Here is a 19,889-nt window from a genome sequence, read left to right as displayed (position 1 = left end):
TTGTGTGGTAGAGAACGCTTCGAATGGTAAAATCACCTCTTGTATCTCTATATAAATGTTTTTTTATTCTCCAAAGACGTACTTCTCACATCTATGACAAGGTTAAGTAAGAAAAGGACCAACATTTAGCCACTTCCGCACATGTAGTGGTAGTCGTGCAACAAAGTGCACCGCAGTTATGTTTGTACTCTGTGTTTGGCACTAATCGGTGTAACATAACTCCTGAAGATGCTCCGTGGAGGGATGAAACACGTGTTGAGTGATTTAACGGTGGCAGTTGTGTAATTCGCATTATTTGCCACATACGCATTTATCAGCGGGCTGGCGGTGCACTTTGTTGCACGACTACCACTGCATGTGTGGAAGTGGCTAAATATTGGTCCTTTTCTTATTTAGAATACAAAATAATCAAAGGACATCGCTGCCAAGGATTCTTGTCGATAAGTATTCGTTTATTGAATAATAAGCCTTTTTCGTCAAATTACTTTTAATATGCATTTTTAATTTTATAAATAGTACAATAATGTTTTTTGAGGAAATTTATTTAAAAATCTGATTCAGTTTATTACAAATAAATTAGAGATTTTTGAATTTCTAAATAAAAAATGTTTAGAAATGAATTGTTTAAATTATAAGAGAAAATAATATATTTTTAAAACAATAGTAAAAAATTGAAATCCTGACCATTTTACTTATTCTCAGCAGGTGCCGTCTTACGAACAGACTTAAACTCAATTTTAAGCTATCATAGATGATTGTATAAAGGAGATAATTACACTTGAACTTTGACTTTGAACCTGCTACAAAACCTGCTAAAAGTAATAAATAAATCAATTGTGTGAATACAAGCTAAAGTATAATATAAGCTATATTAAGAGAAGAGATATACAATCGCATAAAACCACAGCATGCAAGAATTTAAAAAAATATATTGTTAAATCTAGACAAACAAAATATTTAAATGTCGAGAATAAATAACAATGATAATTTATAAAACAAAATAACGGAACACATAACATAAAATAAACTCATTAAACTGAAAGTAAAACAATATTATCATATATGTTTCGTCGTGACAAACTGTAGAATGAATTTAATTTGAATATTTTATACTGTTGTGTCGTAATTAAAGTTCGTTTAGCGAAATTAAATAATGAAATAGTGAGAGATTTCATTAACTAAAAGTACTGTAAGAGTATTTACTGCTGAAATGTTTTATATAACGTGATTGCTTACATATCTTCGTTTATCTTAGTTTGATGTTTCTAATACGACAACACACGTGTTTTTAATTATTTATCTGGACCTTTTACAATTTAAGTTGCATTTAGTATGTCATATATTTAAAGAATGCTAGCTATTTTAGCCTTGTGCAGTTTCACGTTTGATTTCGTAACAGAAATCCAAGAACTAAAATTCTTACTTATGCAGATCGTATCCTAGTTACAAAGATTACGTTTGTACGAAGGACTATACGCCTTGTAAGGTTGCAATTTAGTGTCTCGCAGGACTGAATTAAAATTAAAAATAAGGATATTAATGGAAGAAATGTTACAAAATACAAGTAAACAATATTTGAACAGTTGAGGCACGGTGTATCTCATGTACCGTGGGGTTATGAATGCGTGCTATTGGAACAGATCTTGAAAGAGCATTCGAAATAATATTTTCAACACCACGCCACATATACAGTGTTATATAGGTATATGATTGAAAGTGGTGTTTGCAGATGCCTGAAATGTCTTTTAGGGTAACGAAGCTAGAGGAGTCCCGGGTGAAGCTAGGCTCGAGTACATACCACTATTTCACTGGATAGGTAGTTTGCCGAGATTTTAAATCGTTCTCTCAAGGTTCCCTTCGAAGGGACTGTTTAGCATTCTGACTCCAATGCGCCTATTAACGAATGACAGACCGCATAGAACCTTTTTATATGTTTTTTCTTTTTTTTTTATATACTTTTTATATTTGACAGCTTATGTCGCTAAGCGTCCTGCATGTGCTTTTATTTTCGTCAGTCTATTGCAGAGTTCCCCAAACTTTTTTGTGTCGTAGACCCCTTGCCATGTTTTTCCGTGTTGGGTAGACCCCCTACTTACCTGATATTGATTTCCTGTAAATTTCTAACTATAGTGAAGTTTAGTGTTAAAAACTCAAAGTAAAACACATGTTATGTTATGAAAATGTATTGCGACCACAAAGCGAATACCAACATCCTACAACTTACACAATTTTATAAACATATATAATATTTTTTTACTTCATAGGTACTTTTATAAATAATGTAAATGTTTTGATATTATAAGATAATAAAAGTAAATAAGTACTATCAGTGTATGTGTAGAGATCCACTCTCGTGGACCCTCATTTTCATTTCATGGACCCCAAATTTTTTTTTCGCTGACGTAGACCCCTTGCAGGTTGTCATAGACCCCTAGGGGTCGATATAGACCACTTTGGGAATCACTGGTCTATTGTCACGCATTATTTAACTTTTACCTAGTTTTGTTAAATAATTAAATTACCACCATCATTTGAGTTTATTGAAACCGTTCATACAGTGCACACTCTCGTCAACAGCTCCCAATAGGGCCGGAGTAAAGCAACTACATACCTTTTACATTGCACCAATTGCACGTGAACTTGCAGCATTTGCGGCGACAAATCAATCGTATATCCGTTAAGATTTTAAAAGGTTATAATTTAGATTTAATTATTTTTAGAATAATTACAATTATTATCTATATATCATTTGTTACAATGTTACAAGTTATTATTTAAACATTATATATAAACATTTTATTTTTAACAATCAAATGATTTTACAATGCCTTCGCGCGTATTCTTTTTTCAAAAATATTTATTTTTTAATACCTAAAAGAAACATCTATAAATTATGGTGTGTATAAAATGTGTTATAATCGTTACATAGCAGGAGTTACAGAAACCTCTAAACAATAAACCCGAAACCCTAGGGTCAAGAAGCGCCGTAAACACGCGTGACCTTGAAGTTATTTATTTTTGTGTACCGTTCTCGGAAATTCTAGCCGAGCAATATCTCGAACTTACTAGAACTTTATCCGTAGTATAAGCGTACTCCGTATGTCGACAGTTGAGTGTAGTTTTTCGAGTTATAAGATTAAGATCTATAATCAGTGATACAAAGTGACTATTTGGTAAGTTATTTGAACAGTGATTTCTAGCGCGATCTGTAAGCGAATTTAAGACTAAGCGACAGTATATTTTATGTTAAAGTAGGGTGACCATCTGGTTGGTGAATAAAGGACTCCTTGTGAACCAGTGGTGTTTCATTCCGAGTCAGAACCCACAATACGTAACATAGTTAAATATGGATCAACGTAGAAAAGAAATAGACCTTTAAATCAATTTAAAGCAATATAGATTATATTGACAATATAGATTAGACAGTAAAAAAGTAAATATGTTCCAATTTTGTAGCCAGTGTTAATTTGGTTGGAATATAAACTTGATTATCTGTATTCCTTCTGAGCCAGATAACAAATTTCTAAACGGTTAACAATACTGACCGTGTTTATTGAACCAATTATAACCTCATTTAGCAATATCGGTAGCTTTGTTAACATTTACGTTAATAATTTGAAAACCCTCTAATACAGTGATTCCCAAAGTGGTCTATATCGACCCCTAGGGGTCTGACGTCAGCGAAAAAAAATTTGGGGGTCCATGAAATGAAAATGGGGGTCCACGATAGTGGAAAATTTAAATTTCCTTTCCATCGTCATACTTAGTGGTTCAGCGCTGTTACCAATCTCCTAACGAAAAAAAGAAACAGACTGGACATCATTAGCCGAGGAGATTTAGGATTAACCCTTACAAAATTGACGCCAAATGTTGATAATTTATTACTAAAGCATCAGGTTCATCCTTCTCACTAAAAATATTGACTTATTGCTCATGTTATTTTATTTATAATTTATTTTATGTTTATTTAATGTTACGTATATTTTACATAACAGATACAAAAATTTATTTTGAGTAGTTTTAATTTAAATTCAATTAATAAATGTATAAATAAATTAACATGTGTTTTTACTTTAAGCTTTTAACACTAAACTTCACTGCAGTTAGAAATTTACAGGAAATCAATATCAGGTAAGTAGGGGGTCTACCCAACACGTAAAACACGGCAAGGGGTCTACGATACAAAAAAATTTGGGGAACTCTGCTCTAATAGAAAGAAATCGTTTGTTCGTTATTAACTTTTATTTTTCTCTTTAATTATTCTGTGGGAGATAAAATAGCATCAGGTTTATTTCATGTTCAAATAAGATGAGATTGGAGTCAAGGATTGATATTTTTTATCGCTTATACATCCGCCTTTGAATAACAACTCGTCTGTTGAAAACGATGATGTGGTCGAAAATGAAACATGTAGATCCAGTAGGTTCCTGTTTATTCTGCCCTTGAAGAGACCTGGGTTATGTTATATAATTTTATATATATATATATACACACACATAATTATATATTTCTCTCTCTCTCTCTCTCTATATATATATACATATATATACACATATAATAATATATTTCTCAGGAAATTATTTTTCTATACTCATATTGTGTGGATTAGAAACGTAGATTTGAAACAGTATGCCTCCAAGAGAACTTCTCCGTGAGGAAGGGAATGGACAAGTAAGTTTGGCGAGTTCCCTGCAACGTATTTCCAAAAAGAAACCTATAGAAAATTGACACACTTGCAACTCGCTGGCGGTGTTCAAGCCTGTGAAGTCTCTCAGAAACTAAATCATTATCACCTATAAATCGAACAGCTAGCCGATCTATCGAGTCAAAAGCTTCGAGCTGGTATACATCTATTTATGTTTACATTAATCTTTTAATAACTATTTAAAATTTGACTCATAAATAATATATAGAAGGAAGATAGATACTAATACAGGATGTTTACTTAGAGGTGTAATAACTTTAAATGGATCAATGTATACATTTAGTATAAATTCACACTATAAAAATCAATGGAACCATCGAAAGTGTTTGGGGATTTTGGAAACATTATTCGTATAGTTTTCTAAATAACATATATAATAGTCAGATTTTATACTATGACGAAAGTAGATTTATAAATAATTAGACTGTGAGGGTGTCTGGATAGGGTTTGTTACAGTCCTAAGTGTCCGCCAATAGACGAGGCGGTTTCTAATATGATTGTAAGTTAAAATATATGTGTGTTTTTATTTGTTTTAATAACCGATTTTATTACTATTTCTCATAATGTAAATATTTCTGCTTCAAACATCGAATCGGCACAAATAACTTCGAGTGATGAAAGTGAAAAAAAAAGAGGGTAATTTCTGACAGTGACAAAGGATAATAAAACACCTTTGGTTTTATTTTTTGTTCTTCTGTTTAATGTATTGTAATTAAACAAAAAAAATGTTTCCGTAATATATTAAATATTGTAACTTATCAATGCATTTTATTTTCATTTCTGTGTACACCTAAAATATTGAATAAAATCACAACTGTTAAATAGCAAAATTGTGCATTTTCTGCAAGTTTTTCGATTTACACGGTTTTCACTTGAAAATTTTTAATTTTCGATTTACACGTTTTTCTCAGGAACGTATCTACCGTGTAAATCTATATATAACTAGCTGATCCCGCAAATGTTGTTTTGCAAAAAAATTAAAGTTTTTAATTAACAGATGTAAGATAAGGGTTGATCGTAGAGGGGTGAAAATTTAGGTTTGTATGTATTTTTGTATGTTGTATCATAATAAAATAAAAACCAAAAAAAATTGTCTAAAAAATTAAAAATAAAATTTAGGGGTGGACCACCCTTATCACTTAGGGGTATGGAAAATAGATAGTAGCCGATTCTCAGACATACTGAATACGCATGTAAAATTTGGTAAAAATCGGTCAAGCCGTTTCGGAGGAGTTCAAGTTCGAAACCGTGACACGAGAATTTTATATATTAGATGTATGTTAGTGCTACGAAATATATAAATTTCTCTTACCTTGGTAATTAATGTATGTGTTACCTAGGTAATAGTACCCGTTCATCAATTATTTCAGTGTTTTTATATATAAACTGTTATTATGTTGGGTTTATATATTTTTTTCTATTTTAAAAACTACGACTAGATAGTATATTTAACCTTCTAGCGAGGATCCGTATATATCATAAAACTAATTTTCAAATTTATACTTTTGTCGGACTTCAAATGGTTTTTTTATATAGTTGTAATGAAATAGGCGTTTGTACGTAACAATATTTTAAATAAATGAAAATGAATAGTGTCTTCTTCCTCCTCAAAGTTTTCATTTTAGATAATTTTCTTTAACTATTATATGGCAGTGGAATTATTAAAGTTTAAGATTTATGTATCAAATATTCAATTAAAATTTTACAGCCTAAAAAAATAGCTCCATATAAACCTTGAACGAAAAACCGAGTGGGAAAATTCTGATGACATTTTTCCTAATGAAATTTAAGGCTGACAAAAATTAATTATAATTTCAACTGACGGATCCCTTATTCGTTCATTAATTAAGAGTGTTAGACCTTTTTTTAATAATTTCAGATCATTATATATGTATATATATATACGTATTTCTTTGTAATATAAACTTCGTAATACAAAATCTGCAGAATAAAATACTGGTGGTCAAAAGTAATTAATTTTAATAAGTAGTAATTTGAATTTTGAAATCGCTTTTTTACTATATTTATTTTTGGATGAGGTGCAACATATTGTATATTATATTTATAGCAAATATGCTATACATTCACTTCTTTAAAAGATTTCACTTATAACCAATCAGCCTGTATATGTCGGTGTGTATATTAAACAATAACTCTGTATATAGGATGTAAACATTTTCTTTGTGCTTAGGTTGTAAGAAAAAAATAACTTATTTTCGTTTCTGTCGTTTTTTTTTAAAAAAAAATAAAACAAATGACATCTGTCAAATTTTAAAAAATAATTATTCCTTGGCTGTATTATATAAGTATTGTAATTTTTAACATTTATTCTATGTCAGAGATCATGTGGACTGTATAAACGGAATAAATAAATTAAAATGACGATGGTAATTTAAATATAATTCTACAAAACTAGATAATAGTAAAATAATACGTAACAATATATTGACAAAACAAACAAAATATGAAGAACGCATAGCGACACAAACTGTCAATTTAAAGAGCATAAGAAACAAATAAAAATATAAAAAGGTTTTATACGTCTCAGTCAAACTCTAACATTCTCGTTATATTAAATATGGAGAGTATAATCATTGTTTCTAATTACAAAATCAAAAAGTATTTTTGAACATGATCCGTATCTTTCACGTCTAACCTAATTAAAATATTTTCAAAACATTATTTGTCATTTCAGTCCAAATACGTCCACCGAAAAGCTATGCGTCCCTCAAAGATATATATATATATATATGTTGTAAGATACATTGTAAACATTTAATGGAATCAGGTGTTACCTTGCGGAAGTCCATCCTAAGTAAGAAAAGGACCAATATTTAGCCACTTCTGCACGTGCAGTGGTAGTCGCGCAACAAAGTGCTCCGCCCGCCAGCCCGCTGACATATGCGTATGCGGCAAACAATGCGAATTACACAACCGCCACCGTACATTACATTACAATAATTGCGTACAGAAAAACGCCATAACGGCATCACGCTATTAAAACACCACAGTGTCTATTTTACCGACATTTCATATTGCTAGTTCATTTTAATTTTTCGTTTCCGCTCATTTTTTTTACTTCAATGTCTGGTGTTTACATTTAGAAAAATAACTACAGTTTTATAGATATAGTTATAGTGGTACATACGAAGTAAATATTGAATATATTAATTGTCTTATAATGTAAGTAAAATTAAAATACAAGAGAACCAATTAGTAAATACACAATATAACGTGTCGTATTTCTGAGAGAGCATTAAATGCGCTACAAATATTTTAAGAGAAGCGACTCAATTAGGCGTTTCGTTACGTATTAATATTAACTCAAGGTAGAAAGCATTTATTAATTGATTACTTTCGTATATTTATTCCTTTATAAAGTAACTAGCTGTGCCCAGCGACTTCGTTTGTAATTTATAATTTAACAATATAAACATTTAGTTTATCTTTTTCGTTTTTATTTTAATTATGTGAGCCTGACATGAATTTGATAATTTACATAAATTCTTACATCACTCAAAACTCGAAACATCATCATTCGTTCGCTGTTTTCGTTTCAATTCAAATCAACATGAACTGTCACGGCGATAAATGAAATTTATTGAAATGACAGTGGTGCCATCTATCGAAAATTGGTCAGACCATCATAGAAACCGCGGGATCTTGTACAAATGTGCTAAAGATCATCACATGATGAAATATATAGTTAACACTGTTGTGTGTATATATTTATGAATATATAGATAGACAAGGATTGAAGGCGAGATTTTGAAAGAATACTTCTTTGATCTTTTCCACTTTGCTATGATACCCAGGATTTTGAAATATTAATTTTTGTGAGTGTTCTGAAGGCTTTATACATTTGCCAATTCATCTATTCGTTCATTACTCCATTCGTTCGCTTATACGTACGCTACACACTTCCATTCTTCCTTTCGTCATTCGTTTATTCATACTTTTGTACGTTCATTCGTTCAATGGTCTAATCCAGAGTTCCCCAAACTTTTTTGTGTCGAAGACCCCTTGCCATGTTTTTCCGTGTTGGGTAGACCCCATACTTACCTGATATTGATTTCCTGTAAATTTCTAACTGCAGTGAAGTTTAGTGTTAAAAACTTAAAGTAAAAACACATGTTAATTTATACATTTATTAATTGAATTTAAATTAAAACTACTCAAAATGAAATTTTGTATCTGTTATGTAAAATATACGTAACATTAAATAAACATAAAATAAACTATGAATAAAATAACATAAGCAATAAGTCAATATTTTTAGTGAGAAGGATGAACATGATGCTTTAATAATATATTATCAACATTTGCCGTCAATTTTGTAAGGGTTAATCTTAAATCTCCTCGGCTAATGATGTCCAGTTTGTGGACCCCCATTTTCATTTCATGGACCCCCAAATTTTTTTTGCTGACGTTGACCCCTTGCAGGTATAGGTCATAGACCACTGGAGTCGATATAGACCACTTTGGGAATCACTGGTCTTATTGTTCATTCGTTCTTTCATATTTTTGTTCGTTCATTCGTTCAGTGGTCCAATCTTTCGTTTATATTTATTATAGAAGCCTGTATCTGTAACGTTGGTTCCTTCAAGGTTGCATTTATTACAATATTTTCACTCACACTTTTAATATCTAATGAATAAATTTTGTTTGTTGGTTATACGAATCACACCTTTCACATGTTAAGTAGACGTTCTATTAAGATCAGTATAAATTGACAATAAAAGTGAGACCACGAAAATTATTATTAATTATTACTTTCTTTTTTATAACATTTTTTTTCATATCTAAGAAATTTTAAAATTTAGTTATGTCATTATATATTAATATGGCCCCTTTGAGATCATGCCAACATTAGTCTATCCTAAATGAAGTTACATGTGTCTATCAAATTAAGATATTAAACAAACTATCCCGACAAGAGAACAATGGAGAGGAATATGCTAGGTGTTTCGCCGCGAATTAGAAATGAGATCTGAAGAAGAACCAAGATAACAGATGTTGCTTAAAGAAATGATTGTCTGAAATGGCAGTTAGAAAGGCACATCGCTAGTGTAGTGGCCGTTCGGGACGAAAGATTTTCGAGTGGCGAACACAAGCAGGTAGACGTGGCGTAACAAGGCCCCCCAGGGTGGATCGATATAGCTAAGGTCGCTAAAAGTCGCTCGATGGAGGCAGGGCAACATCGGTCATATACAGCCTTACAGTGGACATCCATCGGCTGAAAGAAGTATCTTAATTTCAGCCGAAGGTTCTCGAGTACAACCTTAAACCTGTATAAGCAGCGTGTCACCACTAGGTGGACCGAGTACATGGTTTAAATCACAGGAAGTAGCTGGATGATGGCGCAAGAACTATCATCATGGCGATCATTGGGAGACGAAGTCTTGCAGTGGGTGTCTATTGCCTGACGTGATGATGGTGATAAAAAAAATTACGAAAACGATTTTTCTTACTTTTTTCTCATTACCTTCTTAATTAACGAAGAAGAATTATATAAACGTACAAATGAGCGGTGAGAGTTTTATGTACAAAATTATTTCATACGCATAACGAATAATTTAATACGGCGTTGGTGTATCTGATGTTGTAGGCGGATGATTTTTAAAATAAACAGTGTCTATCTTTCATCCAAGCGTTATATTTTGCGCATGTGCCCCATCTCGTTAGGTGTTGTCTCAAACATCGCCTACCTCAGTAAGAAAAGGACCAATATTTAGCCACTTCCGCACATGCAGTGGTAGTCAAACACAGAGTCTCTCTCTAAACTCTAAGGGTAAACTCTGTGTTTGGCACTAATCGGTGTAACATAACCCTTGAAGATGCCCCGTGGAGGGGTGAAACACGTGTTGAGTAATTTGGTGGTGGCGGTTGTGTGATTCGCAACGTTTGCCCCATATGCATTTATCAGCGGGCTGGCGGGCGGTGCACTTTGTTGCACGACTACCACTGCATGTGCGGAAGTGGCTAAATATTGGTCCTTTTCTTACTTAGGATGGACTTCCGCAAGGTAACGCCTGATTCCATTTAATATCGCCTACCTAACCTGTTAAACTACACTACAAGCATTTAAAAACTTCATTTAAAAATAATTATAAAAATCGTATTCTTTTTTTTAAATTTACTTCCGTGAAAGAATTTATCTATTAACTTACAAAATTTTATTTCTAGAACAAGCATCGGAGAATATAACTGCGAATATATTAAACAAATGTATTAGTGTAAAACGTATGTGTACATTTTGTAAATATTCATAGATAGTTATTATAGGCGGTAAAGCCTGAATTTCAAATAAGTCACGTTCATTGCTGCGTGCATAACAATGTAACATATTGTTATTCTATGCAAATAAAGAGATTATGAAAACATAGGGAACATTACAGCATTACAAAACAATAGTAGAGTACAGAAATGGATTTTATGAAAAAAAAAAACAACATTTTTATTATTTATCATCTTTAGTTATATAGCAGGGGTGACCAACCTGCGGCTCGCAAGCCTCTAGCGACTTTTTAAAAAAAATTTATGGCTTTCGATAAATGTACCTAAATTACCTATACATTTATGTGTCATATTTTAAATAATCATTAAAAAGTGCTGGCATCTTTTTCATATTTTTTTTTAAATTGCTAAGTGAAGTAAAATTAGGTTTTTATTTTGATACTTATAACAATATATCTTTTATTTATATGTTGTCAATGTGATTTGTAAATTTTGTAATACCTTTTTATGTCTCTTTTAAATACGTACTGAATGATCGCACGCAAAATATTACAAATTTTGAAAATTACTCGGACTATCTAGGAGCTTGGTCACCCTAGTTATATACAACATGTACTGCACAATACGTATATATATATACACATTATATATATTACACAAGGCTTCTTTTTTATATAGTAGCCATACAACTCTATCTTTTGTCATTGTTTCATATGAATCCCAATTTTAGTAGTTATAAATGAGTGTAATCTATTAGTTTAATTTAGCATTTAGCAGGATGATATCGCTTGTTTGTTTTTATTCGTTCCACTTATGTATCAATAAATAATTTACTTTTAATTTGATTAATGCTCTATTTTATATAAAACTAACATTAGCTAATTTCTTAACTTGCTAACTAGATTCTTATATATTTATGTTATACATTATCGATTTATTCTTACACAAATATACTATTAATGTTTCCGTCCGTAGCGTAAACAACATATACTATGGAACAGACTATTTCAAAATCCCAACAAGTTTAATGTTTTATCGCCCGATAAAACATTAAACTTGAGAGAGTCCCAATCGTCGTCATAGTTATAAGAAAAGGCTTTGAGTTAAAAGTATTTACAACTCATTCCTCGCAGCGCGATTGTGGAAATTTATCTTTTTATTCCTACACGTGGGTGAATATCTATTTAATTTGGACAATAAAATAATTTGGTAAAAGCGTAATGTTTCATGATAGTCATGTGCTTGATTTCACACATCAATGTTTCAAGTTAGGATAGACAACCTCTTTTCTAATAAGATTTTCTACTTTTAAGGAGCTGCAGGAGTCCCTCACGCAGGGTAGAGGATGAAAACAAGAGGGAGATAGGAGGTGCAAAGAGGATTTAGTCAAAATAAAAATAGGTTTATTTACAATTATCTATAATCATCAGCCTAAAATTATTTACTTTCTTTAAAACACTTATACAATTTATGTATATAGGCGAACTTAATGCCGAAGGCTTTCTCTACCATTTAAACGTAAGGCGGTACAGAGATAAATTAATAAATGTACGTGAAGCAAGCTAATATAATTTAAACTTAAAAAATAAGGAGTATAATCACTAAGAAAAATAAACATATTATTGGCTACTATTTACTATAATTATATAAAAGTATTCTATAATACATATACTTAAATATATACATATAGTATTTATTTAAATATAATGAATAAAAATAAATAAATTAAGGTACTGAGAAGAACTAACAAAGGAGGTTTTGTAATTTTTTTAAAAGTAATAAAGAAAAAAAATTCCATTTAAAATTAGAACAACTAATTTATAAATATCTACGTCCTGAATATACTCTGAAACATAATAATATGCCTTCAGGCAAGGCTTTTGCATAACAATATTAGAAAGCACGAGTTACATCTGTAATGAACTTCACCCTCTAGACACGCGTGACCTGGAAGTTATTTATAATTTTTTGTGTACGGTTCTCGGAAATTCTAACCGAGTACTATCTCGAACTTACTAGAACCTTATCCGTAGTATAAATAAGTGTACTTACTATGACAACAATTCAATGTTGTTCTTTGAGAAATAAGATTAAGATCTACGGTCAGTAATACAAAATGACTATTTGGTAAGTTATTTGGGCAGTGATTTCTTGAGCGATTTGGAAGCGAAGTTTGGACTAAGCGAAAGTATACTTTGTGTTAAAGTAGGGTGACCATCTGATTTGTGAATAAAGGACTCCCTGTGAACCAGTGGTGTTTCATTCCGAGTCAAAACCCATAGTACATTATAATATAATAAATGAAACTAAATAAATTAAGCTACCGAGAAGAACTGTGAAGAAAGTCAAGGCGATGTTATTTTTTTAAAGTATTAATGAAAAAAAAAAATTCCGTTTAAAATTTGAATAATTATTTTGTAAATATTTACGTAATAAATATAGTCTGAAACATAGTAATATACCTTTAGGCATAGTCTGTGTTTAATACATTTCTTGTATTAACCAAGGGACAAATTTACCGCATCGCTTGTTGTTGGAACCCAACATTACTATGTTTTACTCAGTAGCAAGTTATTTCATTTATCCAGAAAATGTCAACCCGACACTAAAATAAAAACTGCAGCTATTTCTACTCTAAAGATTCGTACTGTGTTATAGAGGGTGTACTAAAATGAATATAGTTTTTAAAAAAATAATTATTTTTTTTAAATTTGAGTTAATCTAAAAACGAGTCGTGTCGCTGGCCAATTCGGACACAATACTTTTTTAAAAATAAATTTTGATCGTTCGATTCGAAATTCGAAATAGAATTTGAATTCTCCGGTAATGCTACCGTCATTTTTGCGTTTGGTTTAACTTCGAATAACTATTTTTTTTTGTTATGGCCGTTGCTATTTTTTATTATTTTGGATTTACTTTCTTATCATTCTGTAATTCAGTAAATTTTTCTATTCCGTTCTAATATACTTTTGTCCATCCTCAATTACTGCAGTTAAGTTTATGTATACAATATATATATATATATATATATATATATATATATATATATATATATATATATATATACATATTTATATCACAGTTTTAGTTACTTTTACATCTTATACCTATATATCACAGTTCTCTTATTTCTTTTCTTTTTCTTTTTATTACAGTTTTGACTACTGTTCTGCAGAAGTTGAGGAAGGGTTTCTTGCCTTCTTTTTCTATCATAATGGAAACCATGGATACCTTCTCTATCTTTCTGCCTAACCGGCATTAGCTCTCGCTTGAGGAACTACTGTGCATGGGTCATGGTTTCCAACCACCAGCAAAATGCTTGTCAACATGTTTACATAACCAAATTTCTAAATGTCAACAGGTCAATACGTATCTATGCAAGATCAGCTGACGTCTGAATCTTTTTAATTTCATACATAATTCTTTTATATTGATGAATGCAGAGCAGTTGTTTTCTATTCGGACACAACGACTATATTGATAATTACATTTATATAATAAAACCAATTATTCATCTGTCCTCGATGCATGACACAAGTTATTAGAATTATTTGTTTTTAAATAATATATGATAGTATTTTTAGTGCATTATACCATGTCGGCTTTATCTAGTTCTTATCACTAATTATAAAAATGTGTGTCGACTTGATCTTGTATTTATGTGTAGAGAATGTCTAAATGTAAATGTATTTTGATGTTTTTATATACAGAGTGATTGTAAATAGATGTAAAGGCGTTGAAGTGGCGAATGTATGCACTTGTTAAATTATGTGTATATCGGTAGCCTAGTGGTAGAGCGCTGACTTGCAATCGTAGGTCGCGGGTTCGATTGTCGGTATAGTCTTATATCATTAATATTTGAGCATTAATTATATACACCAATACCTCACTTTGCGTCGTGGTTACGTTCCAAAAAAAAAACACGACGCAAATTGAAACGCCGCAAAGTGAATTTAGATTTTCTATGGCAAACCATGTAAAGATCGAAGATAGGTTCCAGGGTCACGAAAATACTACTTTGTAAAAAGAAAATTGAACAAAGTAAACATTTAAAAAACATATATAATTTAACTCTGCCAATAAATAAATTGGAATAATATTTACCTTTACTGTAACCAGAAACAACACGTTAAAAATTTACATAAATTCATTATTCTTTTAAAAAAAGCACAACACACTACAACACACTACGTAATTGAAACTGAACTCTAAAATTAGCAAAACGAAGTGAAAATAAAACTGTTTTAATATTGCATTGATTTTTAGTTAGAAAAGGAATCCCCGAGTTTTGATAGCATGGCGTTATTAGAAACAAAAGTGTTGCCATCTTTTAGAAAAAAAAGAATATTTAAAAAAAAATTAAAGACTCGAACCCAAAACAACGCAACCTCGAAAATCTAACGACGCACAGTGAAAATTAGTACTAATTAAGCAGCGACGTAACTTTGAAACAAACGCAAAACGAAACGATCCAAAGCGAGGTATTGATGTATACGATTTTTATTAAACGGTTTTATTTAGTTCGACCCGTACGGAATTTGTTTGGGTCAAAATTAGAAATTGAAATTTAAGCACCTTTCCGTTGTCAGATTGATCTGAAATTTGGTACATACATTTAATTTAGATGACAATACAATATAATAAAATCAATAACATTATAAATCTAAGATGGCCGCCGATACAAAATGGCGGATTACATATTTTTCCTTAACCTCCTACATATTGGTATCAAATGAAAAGGTTACACTAGTAAAACACGATGATAATGTCAAAATTTAAAATTCAAGATGGACGCCGTTCCAATATGGCGAACTAGGTACATATTTTTCCACAACCACCAAAATATGGGTATCAAAAAACCGTTTAACTTTAAGCTAACCGTTTAGTTTAAAAATTTTAAATATATTTATATAACTACAAAACGACGCGGTAAATTTATTACTTGGCAAATTTAAAATTTATTTAGCATAGGATTAGCCAAAAGGCATATTACTTTATTTCAGACTATGTTCTCGACAAAGATGTTTGGCAATGAATTGCTCTATGTTGGTTTGAAATTGTTAATACAATCATTAAAAAATGACAAACACCGCTGAGTTTCTTGTTAGTTCTTCTCAATGAGCGGCGCGTTCCGAACTAATGTAAACTTAATTTTAAGCTGACTTATAAATGATTGTTATGATCTTATATAATAAAACAACTTTTTAATTTGAATTTGAAACTCCAAATTTAAAAAAAATTATGTTTTCAGAAATAATAAATAAGTTTATTTTCGAAATTCGGATTATTTTATATTTAAATTAATTATTTTCTATGTAGAGATAGATATCTCTACAGACAGACAGAAGTTACTGACAATATAAGCACTTTAATAGAAAAAAATAAATTACTGTTATATATTTACGATTGACCACTGTATACAGATTGATTAGAAATTGGTGTTAAACTTTAAATATTTTTGCTTACTACACTCATTTAAGGCTTTTATAAAAGAACCAACTATTCTGTATATAGGAAGTAAACATTTATCCTCAGGCTTTTATAGAAAAGTATACTTTTTTTCGTTTGTGTCGTTATAAAAAATAAATAGAAAAAATTATATGAGATAAATGATTAAAAAGACTAATTGATTGACATTTTATAGTAATTTTTAATACTTATTATCTTCAAATTAAAAATGAAGAATATAAACATTATTTCTTATTACATAATTATTACAATGTTTTTTGTTTTTAAACAATGACTTGTTTCTCTTCTTCCTTTCAGCCAAAGGACATCCACTGTAAGATATAAGGCTTCCTCAAAAGATCGCCACGATGACGGATCTTGCGCTTCCGATCTCGAGCGACTTGCCGTGACTTCAACTATGTCATTAGTCCACCTAGTGGGACGCACACCCACGCCGCGTCTACCGGCTCGAGCGATGTGCGGCGCATACTGCCATTTCAGACGAGAAATTCTTCGAGCTACCTCCGTGGTCTTATTTCTTATGTGTGCATTCCCATTTATGATTCAATCTCACAATTCTTTCTCTTCTCTATTCGTCGTTATTTTTATATTTCCAATGGAAGCTAGATCATCGTTTCGTTTTTGATTCAGCCCATAGATGCCCACAGTAGGGCAAGGTCCTTTCTTAAATATATCTATGGGTTGACATACCATAATCGTCAAGCTTGGCTGGTGAGTATACTAGCCATCGTGTGGAAACTTAGTCTCACTATTCTTTCTCTTCTAATTAAACTAAAATATCTTCTAAACTCTATTCCTCGTTATCTTACAGAAACGGCACCTAGATGATCGTTTCGTCTTTGATACAGCTCATAGATGCCCACAGTAGGGCATGGTCCTTTCTCAAATATATCTATGGGTGGACATACCATAATCGCCAAGCTTGGCTGGTGAGTATACTACCCATCCTCTGGAAACTTAGTCTCACTATTCTTTCTCTCCTAATTCAAATAAAATATCTTCTAAACTCTATTCCTCGTTATTTTCTAACGGAAGCTAGATCATCGTTTCGTTTTTGATTCAGCTCATAGATGCCCACTGGAGGGCAAGGTCCTTTCTTAAATATATCTATGGGTGGACATACCATAACCTACAAGCTTGGCTGGTGAGTTTGCTACCCATCCTCTGGAAACTTAGTCTCACTATTCTTTCTCTTCTAATTCAACTAAAATATCTTCAAAACTATTCCTCGTTATTTTTAATTTTCTAACGGAAGCTAGATCATTGTTTCGTTTTTGTTTCAGCTCATAGATGCCCACTGTAGGGCAAGGTCCTTTCTCAAATATATCCATGGGTGGACATACCATAATCGCCATTGTTGGCTGGTGAGTATACTACCCATCCTCTGGAAACTTATTTGTGTCAAATCATGTACATATTAAGTCATTCAAAATATACATTAATTAAAATAAATAACATTGTATTGTTTATAAATACAATTGAAAGCCGATTACCTGTGACCGGATTATGGTGAACTTTCGGCGCCATTTTGGCGGCATCTGAATGACGTCACGAATAAAGAAGAGAGAATTTTTTTTAATATTTTATCTGTAACTCTTTTACGTATAAATTCAGTTTATTAAACCTCAAGTGTTTAAATTAAATTTAGTTTACTGTTTTAGAATATATTTAAATACCAATAAATAGAATTTTAAAACAATTTATATTTTACCTGGAAGGTTTAATTAAAAACCTGTGTGGTGTACATTGTATATATATACTTGGTATTTGTGAAGATTGTTATAACCTCTAAATGTATTTTAACGTATTATTTACCTGATATATCTATTTAATTAAATTATTTATTATGTTGTGATGTGCAGAGGTGATCTTTTGGAGGGGTGGGGGGATATGCCCTACAGTGGGCGTTCATCGGCTGACATATTGATGACGAAACGATGATTTGAATACCATTAATAAAATTACAATGGTATTAAATTCGAAAATCAATAAACGACAAAACTGTCTGTACTAAGCCAAACGTATGTTGCGGTCGGAATTCAATTCATACCCTTCGAAATACCAAAGTTTATTAAGGTTTTTTTACGAACGAAAACCCGAGTATTTTCCTGCAGGGAATTCTTTTATGGTACGGTAAGGATTTTGAACAATTCTCTTCAATCTCATTTATCGTGGTCATTTATTTATTTGAATTCTATACACAACAGTTATATATATATATATATATATATATATATATATATATATATATATATATACATATACAGGCGGCGATCCTGAACACAAGCTGTTATTTTGTTCTTAGCTGCATACCATCCAACATTTTCTCACTCTCTATTTCTCGTAACATCCCATCGACTTGTCAGTTTAACTTCAAGACAAAAATAGTGGCAAATAAGACACGTTGACGAAGCTATAAGTAAATAAAAACTTAAAAATAATTTCATCTTTTATTCATATATATATAACACAATAATAAATGCTCAGATGATGCAGATTAAATTCTCTAGGAGAATAACTGATATAACGTCATCTTTTCTATTGGCAGCATAAATTTATGGTTCAAGTAATGCCATGTTTATATATATATATATATATGTATATATATATATGTATATATATATATGTATATATATATGTATGTATATATATATATATATATATATATATCTGTAAAGGTTATATCTTTATAGCGGGATCCTCACATTGTGGTATTGCTAGTTATGAGCACTGGAGCCTTTAATAGTTGTGGCAGTTTAAAGGCATCATGAAACAATCTTATTTTCATGAAAAATCATTACATGTAGTATTTTATATTTATCTAATTACACCTTACTTATTTGAATTATTTTATTAAAATTTAAAATTTGTAAAATCATCAATCACACATACAGATGTATTAACTAATCAATATCTAAAAGAATCCTTGAAAAGTGCTTTCGTCAATAATTCGTCCAATTTAAATGTAAAATAAAGGCTTCCCTAAATATAAGAAAAGGACCAATATATAGCTACTTCGTAGTCACACACAGTCGCAGTCGTGCAACAAAGTGCACCGCCCGTCACCCTGCTGATAAATGCGTATGCGGCAAACAATGCGAATTACACAACTACCAACGTTAAATCACAAAGACTGTGTTTGGCGCTAATCGCTGTAACATAACTCCTGAAGATGCCACGTGGAGGGGTTAAACACTTATATAGATCAGGGGTGTGAAACATTTTTAATCAACGGACCAATATAAATTTAGAATATTTTTTGACGTGTCGCATCTGAAGTAACATTTGTTTAATAATTCATAAAACTTTATTTGTAAATGAAAGTTACAAAAAAAATGAAATAAAAATCAAGATATTATATTCAAATTTTGATGCAAAATTAAAAACTAACAATAAACATTGCTTCTTTATACAATCTGATCGATATGAGGTTTTGATAAGGCAGCTAGACGTTGTGAACGTGGATCATTCGGTCTTG

This window comes from Battus philenor, unplaced genomic scaffold (assembly GCF_028537555.1).
Source record: "Battus philenor isolate CCGP_79_NKW_IND1 unplaced genomic scaffold, ilBatPhil1.0.hap1 SCAF_21, whole genome shotgun sequence".
NCBI lineage: Eukaryota > Metazoa > Arthropoda > Insecta > Lepidoptera > Papilionidae > Battus > Battus philenor.
This window is presented reverse-complemented; position numbering follows the sequence as displayed.